Source organism: Pogoniulus pusillus, chromosome 9 (genome assembly GCF_015220805.1).
Source record: "Pogoniulus pusillus isolate bPogPus1 chromosome 9, bPogPus1.pri, whole genome shotgun sequence".
NCBI classification, from domain to species: Eukaryota; Metazoa; Chordata; class Aves; order Piciformes; family Lybiidae; genus Pogoniulus; species Pogoniulus pusillus.
Genome location: NC_087272.1, coordinates 36,320,548 through 36,345,806, shown reverse-complemented (window position 1 = coordinate 36,345,806; position 25,259 = coordinate 36,320,548). Strand labels below are relative to the sequence as shown.

Sequence of the window (25,259 nt, the reverse complement as noted above, 5' to 3'; positions counted from 1 at the left end):
ACTCCACCACCTCCCCGGGCAGCCCATTCCAGTGTCCAATGACTCTCTCAGGGAAGAACTTTCTCCTCACCTCCAGCCTAAATCTCCCCTGACATAGCTTGAGGCTGTGTCCTCTTGTTCTGGTGCTGGCCACCTGAGAGAAGAGAGCAACCTCCTCCTGGCCACAACCACCCCTCAGGTAGTTGTAGACAGCAATAAGGTCTGCCCTGAGCCTCCTCTTCTCCAGGCTAACCAATCCCAGCTCCCTCAGCCTCTCCTTGTAGGGCTGTGCTCAAGGCCTCTCCCCAGCCTCGTCACCCTTCTCTGGACACGCTCAAGCATCTCAATGTCCCTCCTAAACTGGGGGGCCCAGAACTGAACACAAAGTCTCTCCCAAGTCGAGATAAAAGGTAAACAATGGCCACTGTTTGGGTTAGGGGGAACAGCAGTTCTCATGCCCGCTCAACACCTGGTGTGGGCCGAGCTTGGGGTGGTCTTAGAAATTGTTTTGGTAAAGGTTCTCCAATTGTATGGATTGATTATAACTTTGTGCCAATCTGTAAGAATAATGTAGAATAGCCTGGACTGGTGGGTTACACCTCTTTTGAGCATTATAAAATGGTGTGCTGGCCTGGATTAGGACCTTGCTCACTCTCGCTCTCGGCTCTATGCCTGCTTTGTTCCTGATCGGCCCTGCCCGACGAATCATAGAATCATAGAATCAACCAGGTTGGAAGAGACCTCCAAGATCATCCAGTCCAACCTAGCACCCAGCCCTGTCCAGTCAACCAGACCATGGCACTAAGTGCCTCATCCTGACTCCTCTGAAACACCTCCAGCCACAGCCACTCCACCACCTCCCTGGGCAGCCCATTCCAATGCCAATCACTCTCTCTGACAACAACTTCCTCCTAACATCCAGCCTAGATCTGTCCTGGCACAGCTTGAGACTGTGTCCCCTTGTTCTTCTGTTGCTGGGTGCCTGGCAGAAGAGACCAACCCCACCTGGCTACAGCCTCCCTTCAGGGAGTTGTAGACAGCAATGAGCTCTGCCCTGAGCCTCCTCTTCTGCAGGCTGCACACCCCCAGCTCCCTCAGCCTCTCCTCACAGGGCTGTGCTCCAGGCCCCTCACCAGCTTTGTCGCCCTCCTGTGGACACCTTTCAGTATCTCAACATCTCTCTGCAGTTGAGGAGCCCAGAACTGGACACAGCACTCAAGGTGTGGCCTGACCAGTGCTGAGCACAGGGGCAGAAGAACCTCCCTTGTCCTGCTGGCCACACTGCTCCTGAGCCAGGCCAGGATGCCATTGGCTCTCTTGGCCACCTGTGCACACTGCTGCCTTATCTTCAGCTACTATCTACCAGCACCCCCAGGTCCCTTTCTGCCTGGCTGCTCTCAGCCACCGTCCCCAGCCTGTAGCACTGCTTGGGGTTGTTGTGGCCAAAATGCAGTACCCTAGGTGACCCTTGTGGTCCCTTCCAACCCTGACTGATTCTATGATTCTATGCTCTGCCTTTTAGAGAAAGGCCTGATGAAAGAAAGGATTTTAAACTGTGGCTTCCATATATATAATTAAGTATCTGGGTTACAGTCTAGAGCCTTTTTTCACACTTCTTTTCCCTAAGCTGTGAGGAGCAGCTAGCATGAGGAGTGCAGTGAGTGACTTTCTCAGTTCAGTTCTTTCTCTTTCTGCTGTTTTGTTATTGTTGTTCCAATTCTTTCACCAAAGTATCAGGGCAGAGGGTCTGCTCTTGACCCCATTTGTGCACAGCATCAATGCCCTCAGCACAGTCTCTGCACTCCTAAGGTACAACACTCAGATCTGTCAGAAACCTCAGGTTCATTCCTGACAATCCTGCCATAAAACACTGCCAAAGAAAGACATCACTAGAAACCAGCAGAGCTTGGGAGAAGGCATAGCAAATGCATTGCCATGGCTGAAAGGTAGCATAGTAGCTCTGAAGAAAGTGTTTTTATTGATGGCTAACATCTGGGGAAGGACACAGCTAAGTCAGTGCCCCAGGCAAGATTAAATTACAGCGACTCCTGCTTGAGAAAAGATGGAGAAAACAAAAATCAAAGGCTGGAGGACTTTGTTTTGCCTGCACAAAGAGAGCCAATGTAGAATACATCTGTGTCTGTCACCCTGTCTGAGGGCAGTCACTGGCTTTAACTTGTACATTTTTGTGCTGTCTCAGGTTGTAAGTGACTTCAGAAACACCAGGGCCTTCACATGGACTCCTTCAAATGAAGCAGGCTGCTGTGATGGTTTGGGTGCTCCCATCACACAAATTTCCATACTTTGGGAATCACCCAGACTAGACTCAGCCAGCTCTGGAAATTGAATGCAGCTTATATTTACAGCTTAGCACAATATACAAGCAGGTATTTACAGTCTATACAGTTATAGACAGAAATAGACAAGGTAAAAGGTAATACAGAAACACAGCAGCCCTCCCAGAAACCTGAGTCCCCAGGAGGGGCTCTCAACTGCCCCTTCACCTTCCCCTAACCCCTCTCAACCTTACCCCAGTCCCAAGGAAGAATGGAGGTTTGGCCAGGGGGTTAGGAAGTAAAGTGGATTAGTCCCAAATGGAGGGTGAGGTTAGAGAGTAAGATGCAGCTCAGCCAGCAGCATCCCCAGTGAGAGTGGTTATCTATGTTCTTATTTCTTGTTCCTATACATCTCAGCAAGCCTACGAGTGAAGTAGACATCACCTTTGTTTCCCTTTCACAGCCTGTAATCTAATTCTTCTCACCAAAACATTCCAGCTAGCTTCAAACTAGCAGAGCAGGAAAGCAGGAGCAGATCAGCTGTGGGCATGTTGAGACCACCTTCAAGTTTTTTGTTTGGTTCAAGGGTTGCCTGCTGAGCATCCAGAATAAAAGACCTCTCCCAGAGAGCCTGCTCCATGTAAAGTTGTGGTGTCTGACTGGGTAGCAGCTCACAGCACTTTTGTTCTATTCCAGGAGCTGCAGCACTCTCTTCAAATGAGTAATTTTCCTTTCCTATTGCATTCCCACTGGATGCCATATCAAGCTCCTACTGTTCCTTCACAGGTGCTGAGAATTTGCCAGCTCCTGGCAGTTGTTTCATTTGTGCCAGGCATTTGATGGCAGCCAGACATGAGGTAAGTGTTTAGATCAGTGGGGAAGCACCACAACACAAAAGAAACCACGCTATAAGGTTCCTGCAGCCTGCTGGCAAAACAACCCCTCAAGAATTAAGCAAGCCAGAAACCCTTTTTGAGTGAAGAGGGAGGAAGATCACAATTAGCTCCTTTTTCAGATGTCATTTTCTGCAGCAAGACAGAGGAGGTGAATCTCAGTCCGTGCTCCTATTAAACCTAAACCTCTACTCAGTTGGTTTAAATGAACAGTTTCACTTGTTGTATCTGACAAGGTTTTAATGGGTAACTGCTTTGATTGTGCTGCTGAAAGACACTTAAAGGCTGCAAGGAAAAAGCAGCCAAACATTTCACAGGGTCACAGAATCAACCAGGTTGGAAAAGATCTCTAAGATCATCAAGTCCAACCTAGCACCTAACCCTTCTAATTAACTAAACCATGACACTGAGTGCCTCACCCAGGCTTTGCTTGAACACCTCCAGGGATGGTGACTCCACCACCTCTCTGGGCAGCCCATTCCAGTGCCAATCACTCTTGCTGTGAAGAACTTCTTCCTAACTTCCAGCCTAAACCTGCCCTGGTGCAGCTTGAGACTGTGTCCTTTTGTTCTGTCACTGGATGCCTGGGCAAAGAGACCAACCCCACCTGGCTATCCCCTCTCAGCCTTCTCTTCTCCAGACCAAAGAGCTCCAGGGCTTTCAGACTCACTCCATAGGGGAGATGCTCAAGTCCACAAATCATCCTTGTGGCTCTCTGCTGGACTCTCTCTAGCAAGTCTCTGTCTCTCTTGAAGTGAGGAGCCCAAACCTGGACACAGTATTCCAGGTGTGCTCCCAGCAGGGCAGAGTAGAAGGGGAGAAGAACCTCCCTAGAGCTGCTGGCCACATTGGATGCATCTCAGGCTGCTTTTGGCTCTCTTGACCACAAGGGCACATCACTGGCCCATGCAGAACTTGCTGAAAGACCTCATGCTTTGTGTGTATATATATATAAACCATTTGTTTTTTATTTCTTAGATTTCCTCTTTATTTCCTCATTTTTAACCTTAGGCAGGTGTGATTTCTTCTTCTTCCACCAGCATAGTGAGCCAGGGAAGATGTCTGGTTACTACTCCAAGCAGAAACCACAAAGGGTTGGTGACAAAGAGGCTGCAAAGCAATCACTGCAGTCCAGTTTTCACTTTTTAATCTTCTTTCTCCCCAGTCTCCCTCCTTTCCTCTCCATCTCCCTCCTTTCAGAACCACCCACCCCACACTGCTCTTCCCTATTCTTTCCCCCAAACCCATAGCACCTGAGTGCTGTTGGAATCTCCTCCCACCCCAGCTGTGACTACTTTGCCCTCCCTGCCCTCTCCCCTTTATAATCAGCTCCAGGAGCACAGTAGCCCCAAGCTTGCCCATCTGGGCAGAGGATCCTCCTCGGATCATCCCCGGTGAGTGCCCATGGTGTGCACTGGGTGAATGGTGGAGGGGATCTAAAGGCCGGGGGGCCTGCTGCTGGCCCCTCGGTCAGGTAGGGTAGGAGCTTGATCATCACTGTGACTCCACTCACTGGTGCTGGCTGAGCTCCTCTGTGTTTAGCTGCTTCTCTCTGCTCCCTTGTAAAGCTGCCACAAGGACAAGAAGAAGTCTGTGAGATGTTTGGAGGAGCATTGGAGGAGCATGGAGCAGAAGTCTGAGACCTTCTAACAAGCCACACAGAAGGAAGCTCAAGCCTCGTCGGTGCTCTCTCATGTCAGAGTGGCTGCAGCTCTGCCTTGTGTAACTGAGCTGAAACTTGCTTTGTGCAGTGCAAGGTGAGCTCCTGGTTGTGCTAGGGCAGGGCAGCAGATGACTATGATGAGGTTTAGGATTTCTCTCTCTGAAGCTGCTGGACAGGCAGAGGCTGTCACAAATGGCTATCTCAAGCCAGGTGTGCTCCTGCTGCAGCCTGGACTGATCTTCACATGGACTGAGCAGTCTCATTTCATACCATTATGGCTGCAGTTCTCAGATGCCCCGGGTTGGTTGGAAGAGAGACTGACTCTTATCCCCCTGGGAACAAGAATAGAGCTCCTGCACAGGCCATGCCCCAGAAGTGTCTCCAAGTATCCAACCTAACCCTTCCCTAGCACAACTGGAGGCTGTTTCCTCTTGTCCTCTCACTTGTGCCTTAGGTGAAGACAGGCTCCCAGCTGGCTCCAGCCTCCTTTTGGGAAGCTTTAAAGAGCCAGCAGGTCTCCCCTCAGCCTTCATTTCTCCAGGCTGAACAACCCCAGGTTCCTCAGCTGCTCCCCACAAGACTTGTGCCCTAGACACTGAAGCTAGTGGAGGGAATCATTGATACCAAAGGGCATTTTATGATGTACCCTTTGAGCCACTGCTCAAAAGGGGAAATATTGTCTGGAACTCACAAGGGTGATAGCTTGGAAATTAAGTTTTACTGCAAGGGAAGTACAGGCTGGATGTTAGGAGGAAGTTCTTCACAGTGAGAGTGATTGGCATTGGAATGGGCTGCCCAGGGAGGTGGTGGAGTCACCATCCCTGGAGGTGTTCAAGACAAGACTGGATGAGGCACTTAGTGCCATGGTCTGGTTGATTGGATAGGGCTGGGTGCTAGGTTGAACTGGATGATCTTGGAGGTCTCTTTCAACCTGGTTGATTCTGTGATTCCTGGTAATCACTTTACATCTTCACTGAGTTTCTTCACTGAGATTCCACATCCTTTCATCTACCACTGTCAACAGCTATGTTTTACTGCTTAACAAAGCTATTAACAGGTAAATTAACTGTGGCAGAAGGTCTGAAATGTTTGCTCTAAAGGTTGAGAGACAAGATGAAGAATTCTTTACTTACACAATAAACAGAAAGAGGTGAGTAATACAGAATGATTGGAATGAAGTTTAGAGCAATCTTTATCCTCTTCTAAAGATACTTGAAAAGTTCTATCTATTTTATTACTGGGACATCAAGAAATTAAGCTGCCTCACAGCATTCTGTTCTAAGCTCTATGAAATTACTGATTGCAAATCAAATTCCACCTCCATAGCAAAATACAAAGCAAATGCTTCACAAAAGTGAAGATTTCTGAGCTTTAAAATGAAAATGATTCAGGATAATTGTTGTGATCATTTGAGTGAATAATTAAACCCTCAGCTGTTAAGAGAACAGACTCTCCACTCTTTTGTGCTGATAGTGGTGGTCCTTGAAGCTGCTTCACATCACCCCCTGCAGTCACAGGACTGTGGTGGATCACCCCTATGCAGTTCAACAGCCTGATGAAGCATCTTCTGCCCACAGCCTTCACAACACATAGCTATTATAGTATCAAGCAAGTTGGAAGAGACCTCCAAGATCATCCAGTCCAACCTAGCACCCAACCTAGCCAGTCATCTGGACCATGGCACTAAATCATAAGCAGTAAATGATTAAGGAAATATATATATATAAGAGAAAAAAACAGGTTTTAATCCTTACCACAATTGATAAATGATTAGGGAAATATTTATCTATATATAAGAAAAAAACAGGTTTTAATCCTTATCACAATTGATAAAAGATTAGGGAAATATTTATCTATATATAAGAAAAAAACAGGTTTTAATCCTTATCACAATTGATAAATGATTAAGGAAATATTTATCTATATTTAAGAAAAAAACAGGTTTTAATCCTTATCACAATCAGTAAATGATTAAGGAAATACATATATATATATAAGTAAAATCAGAGTTTAATCCTTAGCATAATCAGTCAATGATTAAGGAAATAGTTACATATAAGAAAAAAAGGGGTTTAATCCTTATCACAATAAATGATTAAGGAAATACATTAACAGTTTTTAATCCTTGTCACAATCAGTAAATGATTAAGGATATATATATAAGAAAAAAACAGAGTTTAATTCTATTCATAAGCAGTAAATGATTAAGGAAATATATATATATATATATATGAAAAAAAAAAGGTTTTAATCCTTAGCACAATCAGTAAATGATTAAGGACATATATAGACAGAAGAAAAAACAGGGTTTAATCCTTATCATAATCAGTAAATGATTAAGGAAATATATATATATATGAAGAAACAGGTTTTAATCCTCATCGTAATCAGTAAATGATTAAGGAAATATATATATAAGAAAAAACAGAGTTTAATTCTATTCATAAGCAGTAAATGATTAAGGAAATATATATATATGAAAAAAAAAGGTTTTAATCCTTAGCACAATCAGTAAATGATTAAGGACATATATAGACAGAAGAAAAAACAGGGTTTAATCCTTATCATAATCAGTAAATGATTAAGGAAATATATATATATGAAGAAACAGGTTTTAATCCTCATCATAATCAGTAAATGATTAAGGAAATATATATATATAAGAAAAAACAGGGCTTAATCCTTATTATAATCAGTAAATTATTAAGGAAATATATCACAGCATCACCAAGGTTGGAAGAGACCTCATAGATAGATATATATATAGATAGATAGCTATAAGAAAAAACAGGTTTTAATCCTAATCATAAGCAGTAAATGATTAAGGAAATATATATATGGGAAAAAAAAAAGGTTTTAATCCTTATCACAATCAGTAAATGATTAAGGAAATATATATATGGGAAAAAAAAAAAGGTTTTAATCCTTATCACAATCAGTAAATGATTAAGGAACTATATATATGGAATAAAAAAGGTTTTAATCCTTATCACAATCAGTAAATGATTAAGGAAATACATATATATATATATGAAGAAACAGGTTTTAATCCTTATCACAATCAGTAAATGATTAAGGAAATACATATATATATATGAAGAAACAGGTTTTAATCCTCATTATAATCAGTAAATGATTAAGGAAATATATATATATGAAAAAAAAAAGGTTTTAATCCTTATCACAATCAGCAAATGATTAAGGATATATATATGTAATTAAAAAAAACAGGTTTTAATCCTTATCGTAAGCAGTAAATGATTAAGGAAATATATATATATATATATGAAAAAACAGGTTTTAATCCTTATCATAATCAGTAAATTATTAAGGAAATATATATATATTAAAAAAAAACAGAGTTTAATCCTTATCATAAGCAGTAAATGATTAAGTAACTATATATATGGAAAAAAATGTTTTAATCCTTATCACAATCAGTAAATGATTAAGGAACTATATATGGAAAAAAAAGGTTTTAATCCTTATCACAATCAGTAAATGATTAAGGAAATAGATATATATAAAAGAAAAACAGTTTTTAATCCTTATCACAATTAATAAATGACTAAGGAAATATGCACATTAAAAAGAAAACAACAGTTTTTAATCCTTATCACAGTCAGTAAATGACTGGGGAGAAAAGAACACATTTATGTCTCTATCTATTATACATATTCATAATGCCCACACACTTTCTAACCAGCTCAAGGACACTTCAATTTCTATGCACGATACCCTGTGTATATTGTTTAAATGAGAGATTATGTTGCCAAGGTTTTTCATATTCCCCACTCCTCTGTTTAGATGGCAGATGGTTCAGATTTGCTCAGCATATTAGTGGGAAGCTGGAAAGCAAGGCAATTTACCTAGCTGTGAATCCCCAGAAGGGAGCAAGAGCAGCTTTCAAGAGGGTGCTTTTGGAGAATTTAGAAGCTGAACTACAAAAAAATCAAACCCCTTCATGCAATTATCATTTGAAATGAGGATGATTTTCATCCAGTTCCAAACACACCTGAGGAAAGGAGAGGCTGAGGGAGCTGGGATTGGTTAGCCTGGAGAAGAGGAGGCTCAGGGGTGACCTTATTGCTGTCTACAACTACCTGAGGGGTGGTTGTGGCCAGGAGGAGGTTGCTCTCTTCTCTCAGGTGACCAGCACCAGAACGAGAGGACACAGCCTCAGGCTGTGCCAGGGGAGATTTAGGCTGGAGGTGAGGAGAAAGTTCTTCCCTGAGAGAGTCATTGGACACTGGAATGGGCTGCCCGGGGAGGTGGTGGAGTCGCCGTCCCTGGGGCTGTTCAAGGTAGGATTGGACGTGGCATCATAGAATCAACCAGGTTGGAAGAGACCTCCAAGATCATCCAGTCCAACCTAGCACCCAGCCCTGGCCAATCAACCAGACCATGGCACTAAGTGCCTCAGCCAGGCTTTGCTTCAACACCTCCAGGGACAGTGACCTCACCACCTCCCTGGGCAGCCTTACATTCTGAATCTCTCTTTTCTCTTCAGGGTCAGCCTCTGGAGATTTTCCATAGTTCATAAACTTGATCTGTTACCGAGGTATTGATTTGTAGCTCTTTTCCAAGAGGACCTCTTCACCTGTGACTACTTCTGGGCATTTTAAAGCAGAATATAATGCCTGTCTCTAGGCAGTAAGCAGTGGTGTCAACTGCCTCAGTTCTTAACTAAACAATTTATGCTTTTCAATAAAGAATGTACTGCTGGAGGAAAGAAGTTAAAGATCCAACTTCTTGGTATGCTTTCAAAAAAATATCAGTTTGGGATTTTCTTCAGTACGTGGTGGAAAAGTATTCTCTTATCATGGATGTTCAGTGAGGAACTGAACACCTCCATCCCTGGAGCTGTTCAAGCAAAGCCTGGATGAGGCATTTAGTGCCATGGCCTGGTTGATTGGATAGGGCTGGGTGCTAGGTTGGACTGGATGATCTTGGAGGTCTCTTCCAACCTGCTTGATTCTATGATACTTATGGTTAGTTTCAGGGTTAGGGGTTAAAGAGAGAGAGAGAAAGCTCCCTCAGCCTCTCCTCGTAGGGCTGTGCTCAAGGCCTCTCCCCAGCCTCGTCGCCCTTCTCTGGACATGCTCAAGCATCTCAATGTCCCTCCTAAACTGGGGGGCCCAGAACTGAACACAGCACTCAAGGTGTGGTCTAACCAGTGCAGAGTACAGGGGCAGAATGACCTCCCTGCTCCTGCTGACCATACCATTCCTGATGCAGATGATGAAGATGATGAAGGGAAGGGAATGTCTCTCTTATGAGGAGAGCCTGAAGGAGCTGGGGCTGTGCTGCTTGGAGAAGAGGAGCCTGAGAGGTGACCTCAGCAATGGTTATCAATATGTGCAGGGTGAGTGGCAGGAGGCTGGGGCCAGGCTCTGCTGGGTGATGTCCAATGACAGGACAAGGGGCACTGGGTGGAAGCTGAGCCAAAGGAAGTTTCATGGAAACATGAGGAGGAATTGTTTCCCTGTGAGGGTGCCAGAACCCTGGAACAGGCTGCCCTGGGGGGTTGTGGATTTTCCCTCTCTGGAGATATTTAAAACCCACCTGGATGTGTTCCTGTGTGATCTGCTCTAGGTGATGCTGCTCTGGCAGGGGGGGTTGGACTGAATCATCTTTTGAGGTCCCTTCCAGCCCCTGACATTGATCACCTGTGCACTACCTTCACTCTGAGCCTTGCTGCTTTCACTGCATCAGGCAAAAACACCCTTCTGGATAAATGTCTCAATAGTAAACAGCTGACAACAGATTTACCATCTTACCCCTGAATTCTCAGGCACAGCTGTTTCTGGAAATGCCACTTAGCTTGTGACAAGGTTTTGAGAGCATTTCTTGGATTACTGCCTTTAGAAATTTACCCAAAAATGACATATGCTTCCCTAAAAAAAATTAAAAGCTTATATCAAGCTAGTTCTGATTTAATGCAGCTGACTGAAAACTTAGCAACAAAAAACCTCCAAACCCACAAGTCTTTGCGCTCTGAAGGTTTTTCTTTCTTCTTTATGAGCTGCAGACATTTCTGAGTCTTGCTAATGGATCAAGTGTGTGGCTGACTTGAGGTTCGAGCACAATAAGCTTTCTGAACTACACCCAGATATCAACAGTCATTCCCAGCCAGGCTGACAACACCCACTGCTTGATGCTCCATTTAGTCAGCACAACTACCAGGTCACCCATGGAAGTGGTGGTTGAGTGGCTCAGAAAACAGGGGAGGTCTAGGCTGGATGTTAGGAGGAAGCTGTTGGCAGAGAGAGTGATTGGCATTGGAATGGGCTGCCCAGGGAGGTGGTGGAGTCACCATCCCTGGAGGTGTTCAAGAAAAGCCTGGATGAGGCACTTAGTGCCATGGTCTAGTTGAGTGGATAAGGCTGGGTGCTAGGTTGGACTGGATGAGCTTGGAGGTCTCTTCCAACCTGCTTGATTCTGTGATTCTATGATGTGTTCCCCGGTGATCTAGCTTTGGCAGGGGTGTTGGACTGGATGATCTCTGAAGGTCCCTTCCAACCTCTACTGTCCCATGATTCTATAATTTCCTTAGCCTAAACACTTTCCAGATGAACCCCCAGGCAGTCTCAGATGCCTGTATCACTTTCAGCACTTTCAACTTGATTTCACATTATCTCAAGCACCGAAGCCACAAGCTAAGGTTAGAAACCAACCCACATCACACAGCCAACCAAGAGACCACCTCCTGCTGCCGTGGGTATTGAACATCAGTACCTTAGGCAAACTTTTTTAGACTCTAAATGCTATTTTACTGCACAGCAATGGAGCTGAGGGCTTGACTCCTGTAATAAATCATAACTAATTATGCTAATACATAAGGCATGAAATTAGCTGCTCATCTCATGCCTGTGACATCTATTAATCTATATGTTGGTTTATTGCTTGCATTCTGATGTTTATGAAGATGAGGCAGCTTTTCCCTACAGTCCTACTAAGCAGCTGTTCCTTAATTCTCAAAGTCAGATCTTCCAAACTCCTTTATCAAAAGAGACTTCTGCTCCTCTTCACTGCTTCAATGGGATCAAAAAGTATCCCAGCCCAGCCAAAATGTTTACAGGGTAAATGTTCCAATAGCTCAAAATCAGACAGGACAGACACTGTGTGGGTAAAGTAAGTGTGCCTCAAGAGTTTGTGAACACCTCACAGAATGAAGGAACAGGAGGGGTTGGAAGGGACCTCTGGAAATCATCAAGTCAAGTTTGATGCTGACACCAAACTGGGAGGCTTGGCTGATACAGCTGAAGGCTGTGTGGCCATCCAGTGAGACCTGGACAGACTGAGAGCTGGGCACAGAGGAACCAGATGAGGTTCAGCAGAGATAAGTGCAGAGTTCTGCACCTGGGGAGGAATAATAAACTGCAGCAGTACAGGCTGGGAGGTGATCTGCTGGAGAGCAGGCCTGTGGAGAGGGACCTGGGAGCACTGGTGGAGAACATTCATGGGGCAGCAATGTGCCCTTCTGGCCAATAAGGCCAATGGGATCCTGGGGTGTATTAAGAAGAGTGTGTCCAGCAGAGCAAGGGAGGTTCTCCTTCACTTCTACTCACCCTAGTGAGAGCTCATCTTGAGTATTGCATTCAGTTTTGTGCTCCCCAGTTGAAGAGGGACAGGGATCTGCTGGAGAGGGTCCAGCGAAGGGTCACAAGGATGATTAGGGGACAGGAGGGCATGGCTGATGAGGAGAGGCTGAGGGGCCTGAGGCTTTTTAGTCTGGAGAAGAGAAGACTGAGAGGGGATTTAATAAATGTTTATAAACATCTGAGGGCTGGTCAGGAGCAGGGGACAGGCTCTGCTCACTTGCTCCCTATGATAGGTCAAGGAGCAGTGGGTGTAAATTGCAGCACAGGAGGTTCCACCTCAATACAAGGGGGAACTGCTTGACTGTAAGGGTCCCAGAGCACTGGAATAGGCTTCCCAGAGAGGTTGTGAGGTCTCCTTCTCTGGAGCCTTTCAAGGCCTGTCTGGCTGTGTTCCTCTATGATCTGTGTTAGATGGGATTGTCTTGCTCTGGCAGGGGGTGATCTCCTTGGGTCCCTTCCAACCCCAACATCCTGTGAGCTGGGATCCTGTGAAACCAACAATTCACCAAATACACTAAATACAATAATGGATTTTGTCTCTTATAATAGCATTTGTCTCTTATAATAGCATATCAACATATCATATCAACACAACACAATCAACATATCTGCTATGCTGTTGAGCTACACGGGCAGCCTGACCTAGCGGAAAGTGTCCCTGGCCATGGGAGGGGAGTTGATCCTTGAGGTCCCTTCCATCCCTGACAATTCTGTGATATAAAGGCTTAGGTAAGAAATGCCATTGAAATGTCAGAGGTTTTAAACCCACAACAGCTGGGCCCTCCAGCTGGGCCTGTTTAGCCTGGAGAAGAGGAGGCTCAGGGGTGATCTTATTACTGTCTACAACTACCTGAAGGGGCATTGTAGCCAGGTGGGGGGTGGCCTCTTCTCCCAGGCAACCAGCAACAGAACAAGGGGACACAGTCTCAAGTTGTGCCAGGATAGGTATAGGCTGGATGTTAGGAAGAAGTTCTTCACAGAGAGAGTGATTGGCATTGGAATGGGCTGCCCAGGGAGGTGGTGGAGGCACCGTCCCTGGGGGTCTTCAAGAAAAGCCTGGATGAGGCACTTAGTGCCATGGTCTGGTTGACTGGATAGGGCTGGGTGATAGGTTGCACTGGATGAGCTTGGAGGTCTCTTCCAACCTGCTTGATTCTATGATTCTATGAACATTTCAATCTGAGGAAGTCTCATGTCACACAAATCTATTTTCATCCCTGCTGTTCCCGTGACGAACACAAACTTGCGTGAAACGAAGACGCCAAGAGATAGAGCTGAGGAAAACACCATCAATAGATATGTGATACACATTATCTACATTTGCCTTCCCACTACTTCAAGTAAACGTTACAGCTCCCTTTCTGGTTTCTCCTATTATTCCCTGATCAAAGTAATAGGAATTCTGCTCGTTTTGTAATGGCTTTGATGATTTCTCTGTAGCCTGAAGCTGTTCGCCAGAGAAGATCTCAACACGCAGGCCCTAAGTCACCAGAGAATTGAAGCACAGCTCTAATTTTATGAATTATCATATCACAACAGAGGAAGCTGCACACATGCTTGCAGTTTCAAAAGCACTTGGTTGGGTTTTGGGGGTTTTTTTTGTGTTGTTTTTTTTTTCAGTCTCACCCAAACTGTACCCAGAGAGTCAGTAAAAAGAATGTCGCTTGCTCATTATCCACCCATTTCAGGAGCTTCTTCCTTCTTCAGTAATTAAGCCCAAAACAAACAGGCAATGCCAAGCATAACTCCAGGCTGGGCAGTGAGTGGCTGCAGAGCAGGCCTGAGGACAGAGACTTGGGGGTGCTGGTGGATAAGAAGCTCAATGGGAGCTAGCAGTGTGCACTTGTAGTCCAGAAAGCCAAGCAGAGCCTGGGTTGCAGCAGGAGAAGTGTGGCCAGCAGGGCCAGGGAGGGGATTCTCCCCCTCTGCTGTGCTCTGCTGGGGCCCCACCTGGAGTACTGCATCTAGTTCTAGAGCCCCCATTACAAGAGGGATGTGGAGATGCTGGAGAGTGTCCAGAGCAGGGCCAGGAGGATGCTCAGAGGGCTGCAGCAGCTCTGCTGTGAGCACAGACTGAAAGAGTTGGGACTGTGCAGGCTGGAGCAGAGGAGGCTCCCAGGTGACCTTCTTGTGGCCTTCCAGGATCTGAAGGGAGCTACAAAAAAGCTGGGGAGGGACTTTTCAGGCTGTCAGGGAGTGCCAGGACTGGGGGGAATGGAGCAAAGCTGGAGGTGGGGAGAGTCAGCCTGGAGGTGAGGAGGAAGTTGTTGAGCATGAGTGTGGTGAGAGGCTGGAATGGGTTGCCCAGGGAGGTGGTTGAGGCCCCATGGCTGGAGGTGTTTAAGGCCAGGCTGGCTGAGGCTGTGGGCAGCCTGCTCTAGGGTAGGGTGTCCCTGTCCATGACAAGGAGGTTGGAACTAGATGATCTTTGTGGTCTGTTCCAACCCTGACTGATTCCATGAAAAGAGGGTGGCTTTGACCAACTGGTGCTCCTGAAGGCATCTGTGCCAGATGCTAGGAGGGGGAGAAATGAAATCAGTGACTAAAGCCCCACTGCTTGTCTCTGTGGTTAACTATTCCCTTTGATATTAGCCACGAGAAAGTAGCCTAATACATAGCAGCAAAATCAATTTCATTTAACTATGTAAAATCATTATTGCTGTTGATCCTGTGTCTATTTTACATTTCTCCCCAGCCTTTCAGTTCCACTGGAGCATGAATGTTATTTTGCCTGTGTAATTGAGAACTCTTATTCTAAACCAAAGTTCATTGAATTGGTACCCAAGTGCAAATGTAATTAGTGCCACAACTTTTATAACGGCAGCAGCATCTGTGCAGAGCACAAAATGTTTATTGATGCCATTTATTGCATTTGCAGGCAGTCCATAATGGAATATGCACAGAAATAAATATAATGCCCTTGGCAAGGGTTCTTCTTTCCTGTGTGCTATTTCATAGAAAAATCCAGGTTGGAAAAGCCCCTCAGGATCACCAAGTCCAACCCTACTCTACAAGATTCACCTTAAACCATATCCCTAAGCACCATATCCAAACCACCCTTTAAACACATCCAGGGTTGGTAACTCCACCACCTCCCTGGGCAGCTTATTCCAGTGCCTGACCAATCTCCCCAAGAAAAACTTTGTCCTAATGTCCATTCTAACCTTCTCCAGTCTCAGCTTGAGGCCATTCCCCTTGTTCTGTCTCCAGTTACCTGTAAGAAGAGCCCAGCAGCAGCCTCTCCACAATGACCCTTCAGGTAGCTGTAGACAGCAATGAGGTCTGCCCTCAGCCTCCTCTTTTTCACACTAACCATCCCCAGCTCCCTCAGTCATTCCTCATAGGATTTATTCTCCAGGTCCTTCCTCAATTTCATTACTCTCCTCTGGACCTGCTCCAGCACCTCCACATCTCCCTTGTATTGCAGTGCCCAAAACTGAACACAACACTCGAAGTGTGGCCTCACCAAAGCTGAGTCCAAAGGCACAATCACCTCTCTGCTCCTGCTGGCCACAGCATTGCTAATCCAAGCCAGGATGCCATTGGCCAGCTGGGCACACTGCTGGCTCATATTCAGCTCCTGTCTATTATAACCCCCAGGTCCCTTTCTGCCAGGCAGCTCTCCAGCCACACTGCCCCAAGCCTGCAGCATTGCTTGGGGTTGTTGTGACCCAAGTGCAGGACCTGGCATTTGACCTTGTTGAAACTCATCCCAATAATGTTGGCCCATGGATCTAAACCTATCCAAATCCCTGAACACAACACTCAAGGTATGGCCTTGAACATCTCTGCTAGAAGAACAGGCTGAAGGGGCTGAGGTTGTTCAGACTGGAGTAGAGAAGGCTCCAGGGAGACCTAACAGCATCCTTCCACTGGAGGTTATTCTGCCCCTGTACTCAGCACTGGTCAGGCCACACCTTGAGTGCTGTGTCCAGTGCTGTGAGGAGAGGCTGAGGGAGCTGAGTACAAGTGACACTCAACAAGGGACACTCAAAATGCTGTTAAGACATTTCACTGCTATATCAAATCACTACTATTGTAACACATTGCCTCCTAGGAACACAATTGTCCTCCAGTCTGCACTTGCAGCCCAGAAGCCAACCAGAGTCTGGGATGCATCAAGAGAAGTGTGGCCAGCAGGTGGAGGGAGGTGATTCTCCCCCTCTACTCCAGAGACCCCACCTGGAGTACTGCATCCAGTTCTGGAGTCACTATTACAGGAAAGTCCTTTCCTTTTGGCCCTCTCTGGACAGAAGGATGATCAGAGGGTTGGTGATAATTATAACACATTCAGAACTCAATGGATTTTTGGTCTGAAAGGAGTTACTGTGTTAAAAATTCAATTGTGTTCATCAGGACATTAGAGTTGATTCTAAGTAAGGAGACCTCATGGTTGTCCATATCTATCTGAAGGGAGCTTGTGGAGATGCTGCTTCTGGTCTCTTCTCACAGGTAATTAGTGATAGGACAAGAGGGAATGGCCTCAAGCCACCACTGGGTAGGTTTAGACTGGAAATTAGGAATTTCTTTTTCCTCTCAGCAAGAGTGGTCAGGCATTGGATTGGGATTCAACCCCACCACGGAGGTGGTTGAGTCACCAACCTTGGATGTATTTAAAAGTCATTTGGAAGTGGTGCTTGAGGATATGGTTTAAGGGTGAACTTTGTAGAGTAGGGATATTTGTTGGACTCAGTGATTCTGAGGGTCTTGCCCAGGGAGGTGGGGGAGTCACCTGGAATGGGCTGCCCAGGGAGGTGGTGGAGTCGCTGTGCCTGGAGGTGTTCAAGCAAAGCTTGGCTGAGGCACTTAGTGCCATGGCTTAGATGAGTGGCTAGGGCTGGGTGCTAGGTTGGACTAGATGAGCTTGGAGGTCACTTCCAACCTGGTTGATTCTATGTTTCAAATGTTTCTGTGATTTGAAGGGGCTTATCCCTGAGGTTGTTAATATACCTTTATGGTTCTGCTATTACCAACACCACAGGAAAATCCAGACTACATTACTGAAATGTTGTAACTGAAACCAAAATGCATAAGTAAAAGAGATCATCTCCTCCTTTTACCAATCAGCAACTGATGTCATTCACCTGGACGTGAGCAAGGCCTTTGACAGGATGCTCTGAGGTGACCTTCTTGTGGCTTTCCAGTATCTTAAGAGGGCCTACAAGAAAGCTGGGGAGGGACTTTTTAGGCTGTAAGCGAGTGACAGGACTGGGGGGAATGGAGCAAAGCTGGAGGTGGGGAGAGTCAGCCTGAAAGTGAGGAGGAAGTTGTTGAGCATGAGAGTGGTGAGAGGCTGGAATGGGTTGCCCAGGGAGGTGGTTGAGGCCCCATGGCTGGAGGTGTTTAAGGCCAGGCTGGCTGAGGCTGTGTGCAGCCTGCTCTAGGGTAGGGTGTCCCTGCCCATGGCAAAGGGGTTGGATCTGGATAATCCTTGTGGTCCCTTCCAACCCTGACTGATTTTATGATTCTATGATCTATGAATCAAATAAGGAATAGAAAAGGAGTAGCCCATCTTTTAACTCTTTTCTCTTGGACTTGTGCCCAAATTTACTAGGAAGAAACTTGAAGATCATGCTCAGATTCTATGGTAAGGAACAAATTCAGCTCTCTCTGGAACAAAGCTCCATTTTCCATTCCACATTCAAAACTATTTAAAACCAGAGCTTATTTACAGAGTGGGAGGATAAGAATATTTGGCCATTAGGGTGTTCCACCAGAGAGTTGGAACATCTATCCAGCTGCTCAAATTGAGATGATTCATACTTAAGGGAAGAGCTATAGTACAAAATAATGCAATTTTTTAGACCAAAAAAACAACTGAAAAAGGCCATTCAACATGGATGGAATTTATTTTTGCCATGGCACAAGCTGAGATATCAGTTATTCCCTTATTCAGAATTGTATTTGCTACAATTATGTTCTTTCTTTCTTAATGCTTAAGGATTGAACAAGGCCAAGTGAAGGGTTCTGCACTTTGGCCACAAGAACCCCAAGCAGTGCTACAGGCTAGGGACAGAGTGGCTGAGAGCAGCCAGGCAGAAAGGGACCTGGGGGTACTGATAGAGAGTAGCTGAAGCTGAGGCAGCAGTGTGCCCAGGTGGGCAGCAGAGCCAATGGCATCCTGGCTTGGCTCAGGAGCAGTGTGGCCAGTAGGATGAGGGAGGTTCTTCTGCCTCTGTGCTCAGCACTGCTCAGGCCACCCCTTGAGTGCTGTGTCCAGTGCTGGGCTCCTCAATTCAAGAGAGATGTTGAGGTGCTGGAAGGTGTCCAGAGAGGGGCAACGAAGCTGGTGAGAGGCCTGGAGCACAAACCCTATGAGGAGAGGCTGAAGGAGCTGGGGGTGTGCAGCCTGCAGAAGAGGAGGCTCAGGGCAGAGCTCATTGCTGTCTACAACTACCTGAAGGGAGGCTTGTAGCCAGGTGGGGTTGGGCTCTTCTGCCAGGCAAGCAGCAACAGAACAAGGGGACACAGTCTCAAGTTGTGCCAGGGAAGGTCGAGGCTGGATGTTAGGAGGAAGTTGTTGGCAGAGAGAGTGATTGGCATTGGAATGGGCTGCCCAGGGAGGTGGTGGAGTCACCATCCCTGGAGATCTTCAAGAAAAGCCTGGCTGAGGCACTTAGTGCCATGGTCTGGTTGATTGGCCAGGGCTGGGTGCTAGGTTGGCCTGGATGATCTCAGAGGTCTCTTCCAATCTGCTTGATTCTATGATCACAGTATCACCAAGGTTGGAAGAGACCTCACAGATCATCAAGTCCAACCCTTTACCACAGTGCCCAAGGCTAGACCATGGCACCAAGTGCCACATCCAACCTTGCCTTGAACTGCCCCAGGGACGACGACTCCACCACCTCCCCAGGCAGCCCATTCCAGTGCCTAATGACTCTCTCAGTGAAGAACTTTCTCCTCACCTCGAGCCGAAATTTCCCCTGGCGCAGCCTGAGGCTGTGTCCTCTTGTTCTGGAGCTGGCCACCTGAGAGAAGAGAGCAACCTCCTCCTGGCCACAACCACCCCTCAGGTAGTTGTAGACAGCAATAAGGTCACCCCTGAGCCTCCTCTTCTCCAGGCTAAACAACCCCAGCTCCCTAAGCCTCTCCTCGTAGGGCTTGTGCTCAAGGCCTCTCACCAGCCTCGTCGCCCTTCTCTGGACACGCTCAAGCATCTCAGTGTCCTTCCTAAACTGGGGGGCCCAGAACTGAACGCAGTACTCGAGGTGTGGTCTGACCAGTGCAGAGTACAGGGGCAGAATGACCTCCCTGCTCCTGCTGACCACACCACTCCTGATACAAGCCAGGATGCCACTGGCTCTCTTGGCCACCTGGGCACACTGCTGGCTCATGTTCAGGCGGGTATCAATCAGTACCCCCAGATCCCTCTCTGTCTGGCTGCTCTCCAGCCACTCCGACCCCAGCCTGTATCTCTGCATGGGGTTGTTGTGGCCAAAGTGCAGCACCCTGCACTTTGAGCTATTGAACCCCATCCCATTGGCCTCTGCCCATCTGTGCAGGCGGTCAAGGTCCCGCTGCAGAGCCCTTCTGCCCTCCAGCTCAGTCACATCTGCCCCCAGCTTAGTGTCATCTGCAAACTTGCTGATGACTGACTCGATGCCCTCATCCAGATCATCTATGAAGATGTTAAAGAGGATGGGGCCCAGCACTGATCCCTGAGGGACACCACTAGTGACTGGCCGCCAGCTGGATGTGGCACCATTCACCACCACTCTCTGGGTCCGGCCCTCCAGCCAGTTCCTAACCCAGCACAGAGTGTTACCATCCAAGCCGCGGGCTGACAGCTTAGCCAGCAGTTTGCTGTGGGGGACAGTGTCAAAGGCCTTGCTGAAGTCCAGATAGACCACATCCACAGGCCTCCCCACATCCACCAAGCGGGTCACCTGATCATAGAAGGAGATCAGGTTAGAAAGGCAGGATCTGCCCTTCCTAAACCCATGCTGGCTGGACCTGAGATCTTTGCCATCCCTCAGGTGCGCAGTTATTGGCCCCAAGAGAACCTGCTCCATCAGTTTCCCTGGCACTGAGGTCAGGCTGACGGGTCTGTAGTTCCCAGGTTCCTCCATCCGACCCTTTTTGTGGATGGGGACCACGTTGGCCATTTTCCAGTCTCCTGGAACCTCTCCGGTGAGCCAGGACTGCTGGAAAATGATGGAGAGTGGCTTGGCCAGCTCAGCTGCCAGCTCTCTCAGCACCCTGGGATGGATCCCATCTGGTCCCATGGACTTGTGGGTGTCCAGATGGCTCAGCAGGTCCTGAACTAATTCCTCATGAATTTCCAGGGGAACACACTGCTCCCCGACCTCATCCCCCAGTTTAAGAGGCCATTTGCCTCCTCCTCCTCTCTCCTTACTGTTGAAAACTGAGGCGAAGAAGGCATTCAGGACCTCTGCCTTTGCTTCATCATCAGTTATAGTGTTCCCCTCCTGGTCCAGTAAGGAGTGGAGGGTCTTCTTGCCCTTCCTTTTAGCATTGATAAATTTATAAAAGTGTTTTTTGTTAAATTTCACGGAAGTGGCCAGCCTAAGTTCTAGCTGGGCCTTAGCCTCTCTAATTTTTCTCCTACATAGTCTGGCTACCTCCTTAAACACATCAGGAGAAGCCTTCCCCTCCTTCCAGAGGCGATACACCCTCTTTTTCTCCCCCACTTCCTTCAGGAGCTCTTTGCTCATCCAGGCTGGTCGCCTCCCCCTGCGGCTCATCTTTCGGCACGTGGGAACTGCCAGTTCCTGTGCCTTCAAGAGCTCCTGATTCTATGATTATTCACTCTAATGCCTGAAAGAGTTCCTAGTGCCAGTCTCTAACTTTTAATTCCTGAGAAGCAACAAGAGAAAGAAACAAAGGGGATAAAAAAAAGTATACATCCATTTAAAATAAGTTCATGTCTGTCCCTGAGCTGCTTAATGAACAAATGCCAGACTCACAAGTCCATCATCATTAGAACTCTCCTTCCATTGCTCTCAGCATGCTCCTGGTAAAAATGATATAACTGCTACACTCCACTGATCACAGCAAAAACAGATATATAGCCCTGCCCTGGAATTCTATCTCTGCTTCTGTCACTTGTGCAAGGCATCATAATTATATGCTGCAGAAAATGAATTAATGGAATAAATGAAGTATGCAGATATCTGTCAGCCCTGACAAACAGCTTCGGTGTTCAATTAGCGTAACTCCATCCCTTATTGAAGGGCTGGGATTACTCATCACACCGAACTGCTTTATTTATTTAAGATGCTCATTTATAAAACAGGCCTGGAGAAGTATCAATTTATTTCCCTGAAGCCTCTCAGCAACAGAGGTTGGTGTGGTTAGGCACAGAAGACTCTTTGTACATGTTTTGAACACTCTGGGCCACGTCTCTAATCCGTGCGGGTTTGCGAGCTGCCTCTTCACCCATTCACATGATGTGACATTCCCATGGCAACTACACTAACTGCCAACGTGGAAAAATACCAGTGGCTTATTTAATGCATTTTAACTTAGCAGCAAACACATCATCCCTTTTGGGGCGAAATGCAGACAAAGCAGCAGTGGTCTGCAGCGAGGAGCGGCAGAATATACCAGAATCCGTGTGCGCAGAGCAGCCAAGGGGCAGCCTGCAGCTGCTCAAAGTCTCCAAGCTCACTGGCAGCTTTTCTAAACACTCTGTACTGCAAAGCTGGGTAAAATATCACCAGCAGATGGTTCCTAGAAAGAAGGGCTTGAGGATAATTATAGGCTTGGTGTTGGTATTCACAGGGGTTTTGGTAGTGGCCAGGGAGTGCTGATTTCTGACAGAGTGCAGCGTGCAGCACACAGGAAAGGACTCCAGGCTCAGAAGCTCTCTCTCCAGGCTCAGAAGCTCTCTCTCCAGCCTGGAATGCACCTATCCCTGCTGCTCCACACACAGTGAGCTCAGAACAGCAGTCCTCAAAGCACAGAACAGGCTGAATGTCTCACTCTGACATCTTGAATCAAAAAGTAAAGCCTTGGTCCCAAGGGGAGCTAAGATAAACTTGCCCTGTGATGACTCCAGAATCAAGTTTAAGAGACTTCAGTGCAAGTCACAGAATGCAATGGTTCAGAAGGTTATCTCATCTCATTTCTGGTGCCCATTTGCACATCTCTTGCACTCTGTTTTGTCTCACATTGTCAGCAGCAAACACAGAAGAAGAGAAACAAAACAAAACCCCAGCCTCTTAAAATAAGGATATATATGAAGATATCAAAATAGATCAATCCTGATCTAGAGTATGGTGTCCCTACTGTGGCCTTCCAGTATCTTAAGGGGGCCTACAAGAGAGCTGGGGAGGGACTTTTTAGGCTGTCAGGGAGTGACAGGACTAGGGGGAATGGAGCAAACCTGGAGTGGGTAGGATCAGACTGGACATGAGGAGTTAAGTTCTTCATCATGAGGGTAGTGAGATCCTGGAATGGGTTGCCCAGGGAAGTGGTGGAAGCCTCATCCCTGGAAGTGTTTAAGGCCAGGCTGAATGAGGCTGTGGCCAGCCTGATCTAGGGTAGGGTGACCCTGCCCATGGCAGGGGGGTTGGAACTAGATGATCCTTGTGGTCCCTTCCAACTCTGACTGATTCTATGATTCTATGATACTGAAAACAAAAATGCGTAAGTAAAAGAGATCATCTCCTCCTTTTACCATTCACCTGGATATGGGCAAGGCCTTTGACAGGAGGCTCTGAGGTGACCTTCTTCCCTTTGTCAGGGAAAAACTATTTCTGCCCACATTAGAAATAAATCCAATATAATACATTGAAAATCATTGATAAGCCTAAAACACAAATGCAAGACCATTCCAAAAATAAATTACAGTGATAAAAGAAAACTGAATAATTAAGAAGGAAAATTAAATTGAATTATATAAAATAAATGAAAACAAAATAAAGCTACCTGAAGGGAGGCTGTAGCCAGGTGAGGTTGGGCTCTTCTGCCAGGCAAGCAGCAACAGAACAAAGGGACACAGTCTCAAGTTGTGCCAGGGGAGGTCTAGGCTGGATGTTAGGAGGAAGTTGTTGACAGAGAGAGTGATTGGCATTGGAATGGGCTGCCCAGGGACGTTGTGAAGTCACAGTCCCTGGAGATGTTGAAGCAAAGCCTGGCTGAGGCACTTAGTGCCATGGTCTGGTTGCTCAGCTAGGGCTGGGTGCTAGGTTGGCCTGGATGATCTTGAGGGTCTCTTCCAATCTGGTTGATTCTCTGATTCTCTGAAAACAAAACAACATAAAGCAAAACAAGATAAACCAAAGCTAACCAAACCAAGGCTAACTCTTTAACACTGCAACAGGGCTCAAAGACTTCCTAACCTGACCGAACCGTTCCCATTATCGCTCCTTATCCTCTGCCGCCACCTGGTGGCGATTTAATTCAGACGACTCTAATATACTTGGAGCTAAAAATCTGTATTACAAAGTGGGGACCCTAAACAAAGTAGAGCAAAGAGGCAATTCCCAGATGAAGCACCATGTTTTCAAGCAAGAGTTACTGACAGCGAATTTACTCTTAGTAATGGGGTTTGGGTACACAGAATCACAGACTTGTCAGGGCTGGAAAGGACCTAAGGGATCATCCAGTTCCAACCCTCCTCCCATGGGCAGGAACACCTCATACTAGAACAGGTTACTCAGAGCCACGTCCAGCTTGGCTTTACAGACCATCAGGGATGAGGCTTCCACCATGTCCTTGAACATGTTCCACTGTCTCACCACCTTCATGGTGATTTATGAACTCCACATGAGCCTGCAGTGTGAGTGCAGCCCAGACACAACCCTGTGCTGGGCTGCAGCAAGAGCAGTGTGGGCAGCAGGGCAAGGGAGGGGATTCTGCCCCTTGGCTCTGCTCTCCTCACACCCCACCTGGAGTCCTGGGTGCACTTCTGGAGCCTCCAACACAAGAAGGACATGGAAGTGTTGGAGCCAGTCCAGAGGAGGTCACCAAGATGCTCAGAGGGCTGCAGCAGCTCTGCTATGAGGACAGGCTGAGAGAGTTGGAGCTCTGCAGCCTGAGGAAGAGAAGGCTTGGAGGAGATCTTGGAGTGGCCTTCCAGTATCTGAAGGGACCTACAGGAGGGCTGAGGAGAGACTATTGACAAGGTCTTGTAATGACAGGATGAAGAGTAATGGGATTAAACTGGCAGAGAGGAAATCTAAACTGGATGTTAGGAAGAAGTTCTTTAGAGTGAGGGTGGTGAGACACTGGCACAGGTTGCCCTGGGAGGTTGTGGCTGCTCCCTCCCTGGAGATGTTCATGGCCAGGTTGGATGAAGCCTTGAGTGACCTGTTCTAGTGGGAGGTGTCCTGCCTGTGATGGGAGGTTGGAACTGGATGACCTTTAAACCATTCTGTGATACTATGAGGAATCTCTTCCTAACAACTAATATAAATCTCCCCTCTTCTAGCTTGGTTCCTTTCCCCCCAGTCATATCACTACCTGACACCCTAAAAAGTCCCTCACCAGCTTTCCTATAGCCCCTTTCAGATACCAGAAGGTCACAATAAGGTCTCCACAGAGCTTTCTCTTCTCCAAGCTGAACAACTCCAGCTCTCTCAGTCTTTCTCATTAGGAGAGGTGCTCCAGCCCCCTGGTCATCCTCATGGCTCTTCTATGGCCACACTCCAGCTTGTCCATGTCCTCCTTGTAATAGGAGCTCCAGAACTGGATGTGGTACTCCAGGTGGGGTCTCACAAGAACAGTGCAGATGAAGAGAGTCACCTCTCTGGACCTGCTGGCCACACTTCTCTTGATGCAACCCACACACCTCTTCCAGATGACAGACTTAACTTTCAATAGTTGTGGCAGTGCCCTTATTGGAGTAATGAAAAGGCAAAGGATAAATCAAGAC

General features: G+C 46.8%; 1 long non-coding RNA gene across 1 annotated transcript; it reads left to right on the top strand.

Annotated features, from left to right (window-relative positions):
* The first annotated feature begins 4,505 nt into the window (after positions 1 to 4,505).
* LOC135178511 (uncharacterized) lies at positions 4,506 to 9,559 on the top strand. The gene is made up of 3 exons (XR_010303577.1): positions 4,506 to 4,542; positions 4,717 to 4,905; positions 9,322 to 9,559. It is a non-coding gene; the product is annotated as an uncharacterized LOC135178511 (long non-coding RNA).
* The last annotated feature ends 15,700 nt before the right edge of the window (positions 9,560 to 25,259 follow it).